Source organism: Marmota monax, unplaced genomic scaffold (genome assembly GCF_021218885.2).
Source record: "Marmota monax isolate L192 unplaced genomic scaffold, Marmota_monax_Labrador192_F-V1.1 WCK01_AAM20220418_F8-fsc00014, whole genome shotgun sequence".
In the NCBI taxonomy this organism is placed as follows: domain Eukaryota; kingdom Metazoa; phylum Chordata; class Mammalia; order Rodentia; family Sciuridae; genus Marmota; species Marmota monax.
Window position 1 is genome coordinate 6,958,582 of NW_026695222.1, and position 13,192 is coordinate 6,971,773.

Genomic DNA, 13,192 nt, shown 5'->3' on the forward strand with positions numbered 1-13,192 from the left:
GCACTAGATTGAAACCTGTAACTGGTTCTGAAGGGGAAATAATCAGATTGATTAGTGATTCCCCCATAGACACAGAACTGGAGACTAGTAGCTTTATTGCTATTGATTTGCCACTTATATACTATTTCCTAAGCCAGAGTACTAAGAATTAATTTTTTTTTTACTGTAAGTATTGGGGATGTAGCTTAGTGGTAGACCACTTGCTTGACATGAGAGGGGTGCTAGGTTCAAGCCCCCAAAACAAACACATACACAATTATACTCTGTATAATAAAATGGAACACAATCTTACTATATTATCTAATATACAAGTGCTATTTTCACAAGCACCCTATAGCTCTCCTCAGTCAAGAAAATTCTACTACTAAAAAATCAGAGGAGCTGATCAGTAAAGAACATCTATATACCCAATACTGTCCCATGACTTCAACATGAAACATGCCAATGACTTCCAAATATTTATTCTTCAGACTCAGAATCTTCCCTCAGCTTTGCATATTTTCAATTCCTTATTAGATATCTTCATCTCAAAGGTAACAAAATACAAAACAAAACAAAATTCCTCTTACTCTAAAAAAATATTCCTTTTTGCATATTTTCTTTATGATGAACGGCACCCTTCTAAACTCATTCTAGAAACTTATTTCCCTTTTTCTTTGAATGAGTTTTTTAAAATGATTCACACAATAAGTTACTAAAATCTAGCAAATTTCTCTCTCTCTCTCTCTCTCTCTCTCTCTCTCTCTCTCTCTCTCTCTCTCTCTTCTCTCTCTTTGGTACCAGGGATTGAACTCAGGGGCACTCAACCACTGAGTCACATCCCCAGCCCTGTTTTGTATTTTATTTAGAGACAGGGTCTCACTGAGTTTCTTAGTGTCTTGCTGTTACTGAGGCTGGCTTTGAACTCTTAATCCTTTTGCCTCAGCCACTGGGATTATAGACACGTACCTCTGCGCCCAGCCAAAATTCTAGTAATTTGAATGCTTGACTTCTATCTGTATCTTAAATCTAACACCTTGTCTTTTGGTACTAGATTTCCATGATTGCATTAACAAATTCCCCCAAAACTTAGCAGTTTAAAGAACATACTTATTATCCTACCATTTCTTTGGGTAAGAAGTCTGGGCATGGGTTAGCTGGTTCTCTGATCAGGATGGTTCTTATGTGAAGGCTCCCAGGAATATTCTGCTTCCATAATTGTTCAGGTTATTAACAGAATCCAGTTTCTTGCCATTGTAGAACTGAGATCTCATTTCCTGGTTAGTAGTTGGTTGATGACTGCTTTCAGCTCTTGAAGGCCCACATGTCTTGCCATATGAAATCCCCTTCAAAACTAGCAATGGAGAATGTCTTCATATCACATCTCATGCTCTGAGTCTCTCACCAGGAAGATCCATGTCTCTCTGTAGGACACATCTGATTAGTTCAGACACACTCAAGGTAATCAGCCTTTCTCAAAGCCGACTCACTGGGGCCCTTAATTATTTCTGCAAATCCCTTCACAGAAGCACTGCAATTAAAACTTGACTGAACAGCTGGGAGATGCATGCATACCAAGAGATGTGAATTTGGTGGTGGTGGCCAGGAAACTTAGAATTCTGCCTGCCACAATTTCCATGGCCACTGTTTTAGTTGAGGGCCTAATAAGCTTTGTGTAGACCATTGCAATGACCTTCTGACTCTATATTAAATAGGACTCTCCCAAGAGCAGAACTTGAGACATCATGTTACAAGTTTGAGAAAAGTATTTGCAAGGTAAGCCCAGCAAGCACTTGTGCAGAAGTAAGGAAGCAAAGCAAAAAAGAGAAAAAAGAAAGAAACCAATACAGGACACGTTAGTAAATAGGGTGCCACCATGAGCAAGTGGGGTTCATTCCTGCTGAGGAGGGTGAGGAAGCTGTGGTATTTACCTTCTAACACCCACCTTTACTGCTTGAGGGCTGCCCTCTTCTACAATGTTAAATACTCTGAATTTTTCCTCCCCTTGTCTGACTAAATAAAATACAGATTTCATCCTGTCACTTTTCTTTCCAAAAACACCTATCTGCTCACACGAGTAACAAACATTTATGAAGCTCCTATGACACGCAGTGCCCTGTAATGGACATTGTGGATTCAACCATGAAAAGATGGCCCCTAATGGAGCTTAGCATTGGAAGCGTCTAAAAAATAAACTCTGAACTTCTGAGCATACCCCACAGTCCTTCAAAATTTGGTGTGAATATTTTGGCAGCCACCTCTTTCACCATTTTCCATTAAAATAATCCTCCATCAGGTCAACCAGAGTCCTCAGTATTCCTGGAAAACGTGGTGCTCTTTCATGTGTTCACCATTTTTGCTTAACCTAAGAATGGTTTCCACTTCTCCATTCCAATTGGAGAATTATTGATTCTGTAAAAAGGACATAAGTTTAAAGGTGTAGATGGACATCTTTAGGTTCATTACTGACCTCTGTAATAGTATGCATATGTGTATAACCTCACCTGGAGAAAATGCCAAAGCCTTTATTTATTAGCTCATTTGGACATGCAAATGAGTTAATTTAAAATATAAAATATAATATTATGTTAACTTAAATATAAAATATTATATTTATAAAATGTAAAATACCTGACTCAACAACTGCTTCCTCTGAATACTATCCTGGCACCTCCATTTCAATTGCATTTATCACTCTTATTGATCTCACCCCAGAGCCTCTGCATAGGAGATACTTCTGGAATAAATGCACTGAAAACAACCATGAAAAAAAAATGAAGCAGTATTAGCTTGGATTCTTCTAATATGAAGAATTATTTTAAGATTTCTTTTTATTTTATATTTCCATATATGGCATTTTTCTTGGTTTCAGGTAATACATCTATTTAGAGAGGAATAGACATACATCTAAGAATAGAGAGAAAAATAGATCTATAGATAACACAAGAATACTAATTTTAATAAATATGTAAATTGGCTCTTGGAATTCTAAGATTCAGCATAAGAGTCAGCCCATTGTGTCCTTGGTGTTGAATTTTAAAACAGAAGGTCTTATAGACATCAGAATTTAGGTAATGCAAAATCCTCAAAATTTTGTAAGCAAATTCATCCTCTTTTCTTTTGAGAATGGATCTTTTTATTCTTTTCTTCTTGACTAAATATTTGGAAGCATATAGATGATATATATGAGTTACTTAAAGGCTACAATTTTTAAACATCAGCTTTTTTCCCCCTGTGAAGTCCAGTGTACATTCTAAAGTTGATATAAGCAATTTCTATGAAGCAATATAATTTAAAATCACAGTGGGCCTATACAGTAAAATATGTACTTTAACCAAAATGTCCCACATTTATTCTGCCACTAAAAAATGAACTCCTGGACTCAGAAATTTGAGGTACATAGTTGAGATTCCTTTTGTTTCCCCTGAGTCCTTCTTGGTACAAAAAAAAAAAAAAAAAAACAACTGCCAGTTTCAGAATACATTTCCCTTACTTGAGACTTTCTTGCTACTGAGCTCCTGTTATTTGCTATGCACTGTAGTATGTATTAAGGTTTCAAAAATAATACCATTTAAAAAAAATGCACCCAGGAAGAAATACTGATTACTTTGTCTCAATACATTTTAGAATCAATAGTCAACTTTTTTTTCAAAGTCAAATAGAAAAGGCCTGACTTAATGAGATTTTATACTTACTTGCTAACAGCAATTATTAAATTTCACATAATTAGGAAGACTATGGTCAGAATACCCACAGAATACTTTTCTGAGTGAAACAGGCAAATCAAGTTCTCTTAGAGGTCAAGTATAATGTATAACATTTTGAAAATTTCCTGTATTATTAAAAAATGAAAGATTCTCGTTTGATTTTTAAAATTATAAAATATTTTAAATATTTACTATGAACATTGTAACACTTATTTTAAAATTCTATGTAGTTGTGATATTTATGTTCATATGTGTATTTATGCATAATATTATTTCATGAAACAAGAGAGAATTGGAGAATTATTGAATCTGTTAAAAGGACATAAGTTTAAAGATGTAGAATGGACATCTTTGGGTTCATTACTGACCTCTGTAACAGTGCGCATATGGGTACAACCTCATCTGGAGAAAATGCCAAAGCCTTTATTTATTAATTCATTTGGAGCTGCAAAGTCTAAATCTGAAGTCACATTGAAAGGGCCACATGACATACAAGCTGATATTTTGGACCTATCATGGCCTCTGACACACATGAGGAGTGGATATTTTACTTCAAAACTATGCATTCTCCTCACCCACAAACCAAAATACTTCCTGCCATGAATCATGACAACCCTTTTTAATGTAAATAGAAAGTATTCTCTGACTACCTGATAAAGGATATGCTTGGCCTAGGACATCCAAGGGTAATTCCCAATCAGAAGGGGAAAAGGTGATTAAAAGAGCAAAGACTTTCCTACTTTCATATAATGAAGGCAGGAGCAGTGTAACTCCACGTCATGTACAACCACAAAAACGGGAAGTTATACTCCATGTATGTATGATACGTCAAAATACATTCTATTGCCATGTACAACTCAGAAGAGCAGATTATTTAAAAAAAAAAAGGCTAGGAATTTACTCAGTGGTAATGCACCCCTGGATTCAATCCACAGTAACACCACACACACACACACACACACACACACACACACACACACAGAAAAAAAGAAAGAGAAAAAAGGAAATTAGGCAGATATCTGGAAATGAGATAAGGACAAAAAAAGAGGAAGGAGGGAGGGAGAAGAGAGGGAGAACAGGAGAGAAGGGCAGAGATAGAAAAACAAACAAACAAAACAAACTTTCAAGGAAGAGAGAACAGGGACCTTGACGAACAGGGCTGAGGTGGGAAGGTCCAAAATGTCCAGGGCCTTCCCAACACTGACATTGAATGGAGGCTCTAGCCCTTCCCAACAATGAGATGAGAGGGGAATTCAGGGCCCGGCGCAGCTCCAGCATAACTGTGGACAGATTTTCCCCCATATGTTTACAGAATTCCGAAAGCACAGAAATAGCTGTTGAACTCTAAGCAGTTTTTGTAAAATTACCCTAGCTTGGAGATGTTTTCATTCTACCCTGGGGACTCTTTGGTGAAATCTAAATAAGTGGAAAGGTTCAGCTATTTTGGAGATTTCCTTGCGCTAAATAATATTCTGTAGATTGGATGAAACACGGGGGGAAAAAATGTAGATATTTTCACATTCACATAAATCAAAATGGCTGAATGTTTAAAAACAAACAAAAACGGGCCCGGAGGCTGAAACCAATTATGGAAATTCTTAGCCGAAAGGGATAATTTATTAGATCATTTATCACAAGGAACACAACAAGCAAATGAAAACTAGTGTCTGTGACCTCAGCTACCACAGGCATGGTGATATTTTCTATTTATACGAGCGATCACAATAAGGTTTGTGGGGGGCCCACAGTAGGACTATCAGGTTGGGGATCCCTAGGAAGCTTCTTCATCCACACCATAGATCACTCTGATTTAGGAGTCAGCTGTCCACACAATTGACAACAGGAGGTGACTTTTCTTTCTAACGTGATTATATTCATGGACTTATTTAGTTCTTAGAGGATTCATTTTTTTAATTGACTAGTTCATTCACAGAAGCATAAAAAGAACAGCCTTCTTCACCTGGTTAATTCCCATTCATTCTTCAGATAGCAGCTCCATCATCATTTTCACAGAGAAACTGTCTCCAATCACAGGCAAAAATCAAGCCAAGTATTATTACTAATTAGTTTCTGTTCTTCCCTTGGACTAGAATCCACAGAAGTGTAGACTCCATGTCTACTATGCTCAAAGCATAGTACCGAGTCCTCAGTGGATACTCAGTAAACATTTTTTTAAAAAATGAGTAAATCACTGTTAGAAAATCTTTGCAAAGAATGAAATACCTGACTGCATTTAATAAGATGTCCAGAAGCAGATGTTTCCAGAGTTGCTTATTAGAGCAACTCAACTATGTCAAGGCACTAAGTTGACTTCATTATTAGTCTCTTGCATTTCCCTCATAGTCACAAACATGGCTGCCACTATCATAAGCATATACCCTGGTGCAACTGAGCTAAAAACCAGGAAGGAGAAAGGGAAAGGATCACTTCCAAACACAGTCTCAGCTAGGTACAGTGACCCGTGACCATAATCCCAGAGACTCTGGAGGCTGAGGCAGGAAGATTGCAAGTTCAAAGCCAGCCTCAGTAACTTGGGGAGGCCCTAAGCAAATTAGCGAGACCCTGTCTCAAAATAATAAAAAAATTAAAAAGGGCTGGAGATGTGGTTCAGTGGTTAACACCCCTGGGTTTAGATCTACCCCTCCCTCCATAAAAAACAATTTTGTGCAAATACCAATCTTTTACTAGGGAAGAAAACTTTCTCTCAGGGGTCTTCTATGTAGGCTTCCCCTTCAACAACCACTGGCCAAGATATGGTCTTATGCCCTTCACCTATATGCAAGGAAGGCTGGAAAAACAAGTGTCTGGAATTTTTCATGTCTATCACAAGGGTTGGAGTCTGCAGGCAAGAGAAAAAGGTGGGCAAGTGACAACTGGGTAGTAATCAAGTGTCTGTCAGAAAGGCCTATGATTATGTTCTTTACTTACCATTATTCTTAAAATCCTTCCATTAAAATATGAGCTCTGTTTTTCCCCAAAACACAGGAAAATATATACTTCATACAGCTTTCTCTGGTCCAAAGAAGTAGGATACACAGGTGAAAAAAAAATGTGAATTTCAGGAAGAGTTACATCCTGTGTCTCATGAGAAAAGAACTCTGTCAACATGATAATCTTGAAGATGGCTTTGAACCTCTATTGGATTAGAGAATCATGCCAGAAACGTACTCTATTGGCTGATGTTATTTAACTAATGGCTATTGTCCATTAGTTACCGTTATTACAATAAAATGATTTTCTTGAATCCAGAGAAGTAGTATTTTATGTTCTTGTTCATTTTTCTGCTCCATATAAATTAAAAAGCTGCTTTCAATCACCTACTTAATCAAAACACCCAATGAACATATAAAATAGATGAAATGTATTTGGGGACCAAAAAGGTCAAGGGTAATACTCAAAGTGTTGACATAGTATCTGACAAGTCTTTGCAATTATCCTGAGGTCTGATGTCTTTGAGAAGTCAAAGATGCATTCATTTCATGATTGGAATATCTGTTTTTAGCCGTAGGTGCTGGAGACAAATTTTGTATTTTTGCCTCCCTATTCTGATTAGCTCCACTTCTACTCAAATTCCTTGATAAGGGACAAGTTGGTGAAATGTTCTATCTCAGCTTTCTTGGCAGGAATTTGACATACCTGGGCATAGACTTCAGTCTGGGCCATTGACTTGGAGATGAAGGATGAATTCCTTCTTCAACTCAGAAAGATAGGAACATGAAGGCCCCACTTAAGGTTTTCCCAGATCTGGAAAATTAATGACTCCATGGTTCCCTGGAACCATTAATCAGATCTGGCAAATGTATTCATTGGTTGAATTGCATTGGTCATATTGCAAGAGTTCTGAAATCCTGGGCCTTCTCAGAGTGGGACATCTTGACACACTGTGTCTCTAGAGCTCTCCTGAAATTTTAAGCAGGTTTCAGAAGTGACTCCCTAGAAAACCTGCCGGAGGTTTGATATTACAGGAAGACCTAGCTTATGTTGTAGCTATTTCACAAGAAAAACTGTGGACTGTAATATTTAGGCTTTCTCACCTACTAGACTTTATCTTCTCTTAAACTCATTTGGTATTTACAAATGTTATTATTTCCAACAGCTTAACACTGTACCTCTCAAAGAATACTGATCCTCACAGGCTCCATAAAGCCAGGCACTCTCTCCCTCTTGTGCAGAGATTCATGTATTATCTCTGACCATGATAGGATGAGCCTCTGCGAACACTTAGAAAAATGCCAATAAAAGTTGGCTGGTTCACGTGTGCAAATATTAGAAATGTCAGCATCTCTTTTGGGAAATTTGGAAGATGTTTTCTTTTTGAGGACTTGACATCTTTTAAAGTAACTAAAAACATTTGATAAAATTAAATATATTTAGGGCACTATTTTTTTTTTTTAATCCCAGAGAAAGGTAACCATAACTTGTGTTGGCCAAAGGTCAACTTGCACTAAAATTTTCCTAAGGTATTTGTTTTTAAAAGTACAAATTCTTGAATTCTTGTTTTCTCTCTTAAAGGTATCCAACCAGACTTTTTTTTTTTTAAGTATGGGTTTTGAAATCAGTCCTTTTGTCCCCCCTCTCTAGATGATTCTTATACATCTTTGAGAATCACTGGCAGAATACATTTCTGGTCTATTGTTTTCCTTGATTCATCCATTTCAGTCAATCTGAAACAGAGAAGGTGAATGGGGAGGCAGGAGAAAGGCATCTATTTCGAAATATAGAGTTGGTCACATTTATCATTTAAAGCCTATCGATGAAGTGTTCTTGGACATCTGAAAATACCAGATTAAGAATCCCTGAACCAAGGGACAAAGTAAGCCAACTCTCAGGAGCCTGCTAAGTGGGCATGACAGACCAGATTTGACCAGAAGCTGTCTGAGGCTGGCGGTCTGATTGAGAATTCACTTCAGCAGGGGAATCTAACAACAGTCCAGGGAGGGGAGTTAATGAAGATGGTAACAAAAATGGTTAAAGGAGCCTTCCATTGCAAAAGGGTGGAACATTCTCCATCTCCTGTCTTCCACCTCTCCCTTTGCCTTGGATACCTCATCTCCAACTAAAACTAAAGGAAAATTTCTTCCATTTTAAAGTCATACCTTGGTCCTATATCTCCCTCTAGCTACCATCCTACCTTGTTCCTTTCTTTCTTAACTTTTTTTTTTTAAAGGTAAACATCTAGAAAAAGTCATGTGCACTTCTTTGCTCCTCTCTCATCTGAGATCTGCCTCCTGTCAACATTTCACCACTGCTTTGTTTCTGCCAAAGTCAACAGCATTTGACACTACTGACCACTCCCTCTGTTCACAGCCTACCCGTTCAATTTCCTAATTCCTCTTTGCCTGCTCTTCTCACATTTAAAGATAGTACTTTAGATACTACTACTTTAGGAGACAGTACTTCAGATAGTGCTACTAGAGTAGCACTCACTAGAACTAGAGATACTCCTTTTCATTTTCTTCTCTATTTCTCCATCACTCCCAAAATATGTCTCACCACCAGTCTCTGTCCTCAACTCCTTCATTTCTGCCACATTTTATTAGCCCCTTTACCATTCCCACAGTCTCCTCCGTTGCAAGCCTCCATCCCACCACCTCAATTGATTGCATTGCTCACCTTGCTGTACTCACCCCTCTGATCTGCTTTACTTGCTCCCAAGGTAGAAGCATTCTCCTCCTTTGTGCTGACCCTTCCCTTGGTTTTCATAGCATTGCTTACCCTAGTTTTCTTCTCAAATATCCTCTTGGAAACCACTCATGTCTGGGTAAGGTATCTTTCTCTGTGTCCACAGGGTACCCTGAGACCTGGGATCAGTGCTCTCAAAATTTTCCCATTAATTATCTGTCTTTCCAGACACCTGGAGGCTTTATAAGACATGCATGAAACATTTATGTCATTCTTCCCATCAAAATTAGGCAAATTGCCTTAAAGAAGAAAAGTCAAAGGACTGATATAATAAATGAAAGCATAAATAAATAACTAGAATAATTATAAATTACTACCACTGATTCTCTACCTCTTTGTGTAAATATGGTGAGAATTTTCATGCAGTCATATAAAACAAGTACATAATTAAATATAATTAAAACTTTAAAAAATAATAAGGGACATGGTAAAGAGAAGGTGATGGCTAGCATATCACTTAAACATGCTCCAACTTTTAAAAAAAATCTCCAAAATCACCAGGCACAGTGGTGCACCCCTGTAATCCCAGCAGATCCAGAGGCTGAGGCAGGAGGATTACAAATTCAAAGCCAGCCTCAACAACTTAGTAAGACAAGGCCCTAAGCAACTTAAAAAAAAAAAAAAAAAAAAAAAAGCCTTGTCTCAAAATAAAAAATAAAAAGGGCTGGGAATGTGGTTCAGTGGTTAAGCACCCTTGCATTCAATTCCTGGTACCAAAAATTTAAAATATGATAATAATTCCTAAAATCTCTACCAGCTTCTTACTACTATACTAGATTCATTTCACTCATTTATTTATTCATTGAAAAAATATTTTGGAGTGATTACTATATGCCAATATAGAAGGCATTAGGGCTTCTGTGGTGAACACATATTCACAGATCAATCCTCATGGAAACAAGAAAGTAATGAGAGAAGTAGAGAATAAATACCGATAATCTGTAACTGTGTGTTTAAAAAAAAATTCTTGAAGCATCTATGGGGTAAAGGATAAATGCATACTCTATTTCAAAGAAGCTCTTTGAATCCCTGAGAATTAAACTTGCCCTCGTGTGCATCTGAAATATTTGTCTCCTTCACTGAAGTCTTAAACTAGAAGCAGTACCCATGCTGTCATTGCTAAACACATTCTGTGAGCTTGGGAGATTATCAGCATTCATGCCCCATGTGCTTCATTATTGTTCTAGACAGGTGGTTCTCAACCTCAGCAACATACTAAAGTCACTAGGGCCAGATTAAAAAAAAAAAAAAAAAAGTAATGCCTATGCCCCGCTCACAGAAGTTCTAATTTATTGATTTGGGGTAGGATCAAGATATCAGTAACATTTTTCAAGGTGATTTTTAAAGTGCAGCCAGGGCTGAGAACTTAGGCAACAGGTCAGACCATTTTACAGCCTCTGTCTTTCAAAGCTCAAGAAAGGACCTTCCACCTTAGAAACTCAATTCCTATTTTGTACAACACTCTCACTTACAGATTTTGGAAGAATCGCTCTGTCTCTCAGTTTCTCTCTCCCGCATACCGATGTCCACTTCCAGCATCTCCACACATGTAGGCCTTCCTGTGGATGCACAGCCTGAACTGTATGCTCTGTTTAATAACGGGGTTTTCCTATTGGCTACATTCCCAACCAGTATTCCTGCCCTTCTCCAAGCCCCTCCCCTTACAAATAATGTATATCTAGGATAGGTTGAAATTTCAGTTTCTGCATAATTGTAGCTGTATAATGGTAATCTATATAATTACATTACTCAACTACCAAACTTACTGCTGTAAGAAGACTTCATAGATTTTTTTTTTCTTTCCCCTGAGCCAGAAAGGTGGAACCTTGACACTCCCTTATGGCCTGATTTGGGAAAGAACCTTTATCTGCATGACAAGGCTTCCAAAAAGAATATCCCCACCTCCTCTCTCAGCCTTCCTCTTTGGCTGAGCAGGTGCTCATCAGGAAACAAAATCGCATCCTTGATGATGGAACTGGTAGTGCCTTCAAAGTAGGCCAAAGAATTTGGAGCTTGTCTAACCAGAAATTCTTACCCACTCCCAAAAAATGCATATCCTGTTCATCCAAAGAATGATAATTAGCACCTGCTTCTACCACTGAACTCCTGTGGGATCAGGCAAGTTCCTGTCACAGTTCCTCCAGTCTGTCTTGGCCACTGCTCTCTAATGAACCACATCAGTCACATGACACGCCACCTAATCTACAGGGGAGGGTGTTGTAGGACTCAGACTTAGGTGTGACTGCCCCAACAAAACCATTAGAGAGTGCATAAGGAAGGGATGGAGCCAGGGAGGTAATCCAATTAATTTGACAGCCATAGATTCCTCCCCAGAAAGATTATAGCATCATAGAATACTGAAGTTCAGACATACCCTAGGATTACCTAATCTGAATGTTGTGAACGCTTTGGGAATCACTGACTCTCCATAGAATTTATCAAAAGCAACAGACTTTCTCATCAGAAAAAAAGTATATACACAGCAAGTTTCCCATGCAACTTCAGAAGATTGGATCACAGACTCCATGACACTCAACTAAAAATCCCTTGTAGTCTTACCACCCCACCCCACCCCACCCCCACATGCAAACACACATGCTTTATAGATTAAGACACTGTGATCCAGCAAAACAAGCTTTTCCAAAGATCTTACAAGTTGGTAGCAGAGATACAGGCTCCAAATTCTTTATTCTAGTCCCCTGGGACTTATCCAAGACCACTGGCACTGTTCTCACACTTCCTTGGAAAATGTTTTGGGACTGACATTTTCCAGGGCTATTGTCCTTCATCTGAGCATTCTTGCTCATGAACCTCCTCTGTCTGCTCACTGTGTCTTTTTTGGCAAGATGGGCCACCATATCCCCTTCAACTGGTAGCCTCTTTCTTAGGGATAATGACTTCACCTACTCAAAATACTTCCAGGCATAAAGTTAAGGGGTTGGAGAGCCTTTGACAGCATGTCTTCACCAGAGCACCACCTGGTGGAGCATTGCAATAAATCCTACCTAAGCAGGGGAAAGGCCTAGGTCCTGGGAAGTGTTTACCATTTCTTCCATCTTTGATGCCAGGAAAGCAATTTTATCCAGATTTTTTTCCCCTCAAAAACATTCTTTTAAATATCACCAAATAAAACTAGGTTCAAAGATTAAGTGATTACCTGAAAAACTCAACACTTTTATTTCCTAGTTCTTCATACAAAGTTAATGTTCCCGTTCTCCTAACTGGAGATAAATCAAAAAGCAAGAGGAAAAAATATTTCTCTTGGAAAAAAATCATTGCCAACTGCATTTGGCAAATAGAAAGGACTTCAAATTAGTGGGGTTTTCTTAGGCCATCATCTCATTATTTACAGGCAATGGAATTCTGTTTCTAGCTCTTTCATCTAGAAGTGATATACTCCAGGGTAAATTGTTTAATTGGTCTCATCTGGGACATAGAGATAATCGGAGGTGGTGGCTACAACACTTTATCGCTGCTTAGAGTTATCACACTAAACTTTCTGCATCTTGATTTTCACATCTTTTAAATAAAGAAGAGACTAATATTACTTATCTCCTAAACTTATTGTGAGGATTTAATTATGTAATTTATTCAATTTTATGACATTTTTATAACTAACATGACATGGGCTTTGTCAGAAAAAAACTCATGATAGTACCTGAGTCCTCTGAAGGCACCAATATTTTTTTCTCAAAGATGTTGGTTGTTTGGGAATTGCCTGAAATATACAGGTCAAGTGTCCCATCTAGGACTAGGGTCATACTATATACTTAATAGCTTTTATGTATTAAGATGCATTTTATGGAAATGATTTAGTGGTAACA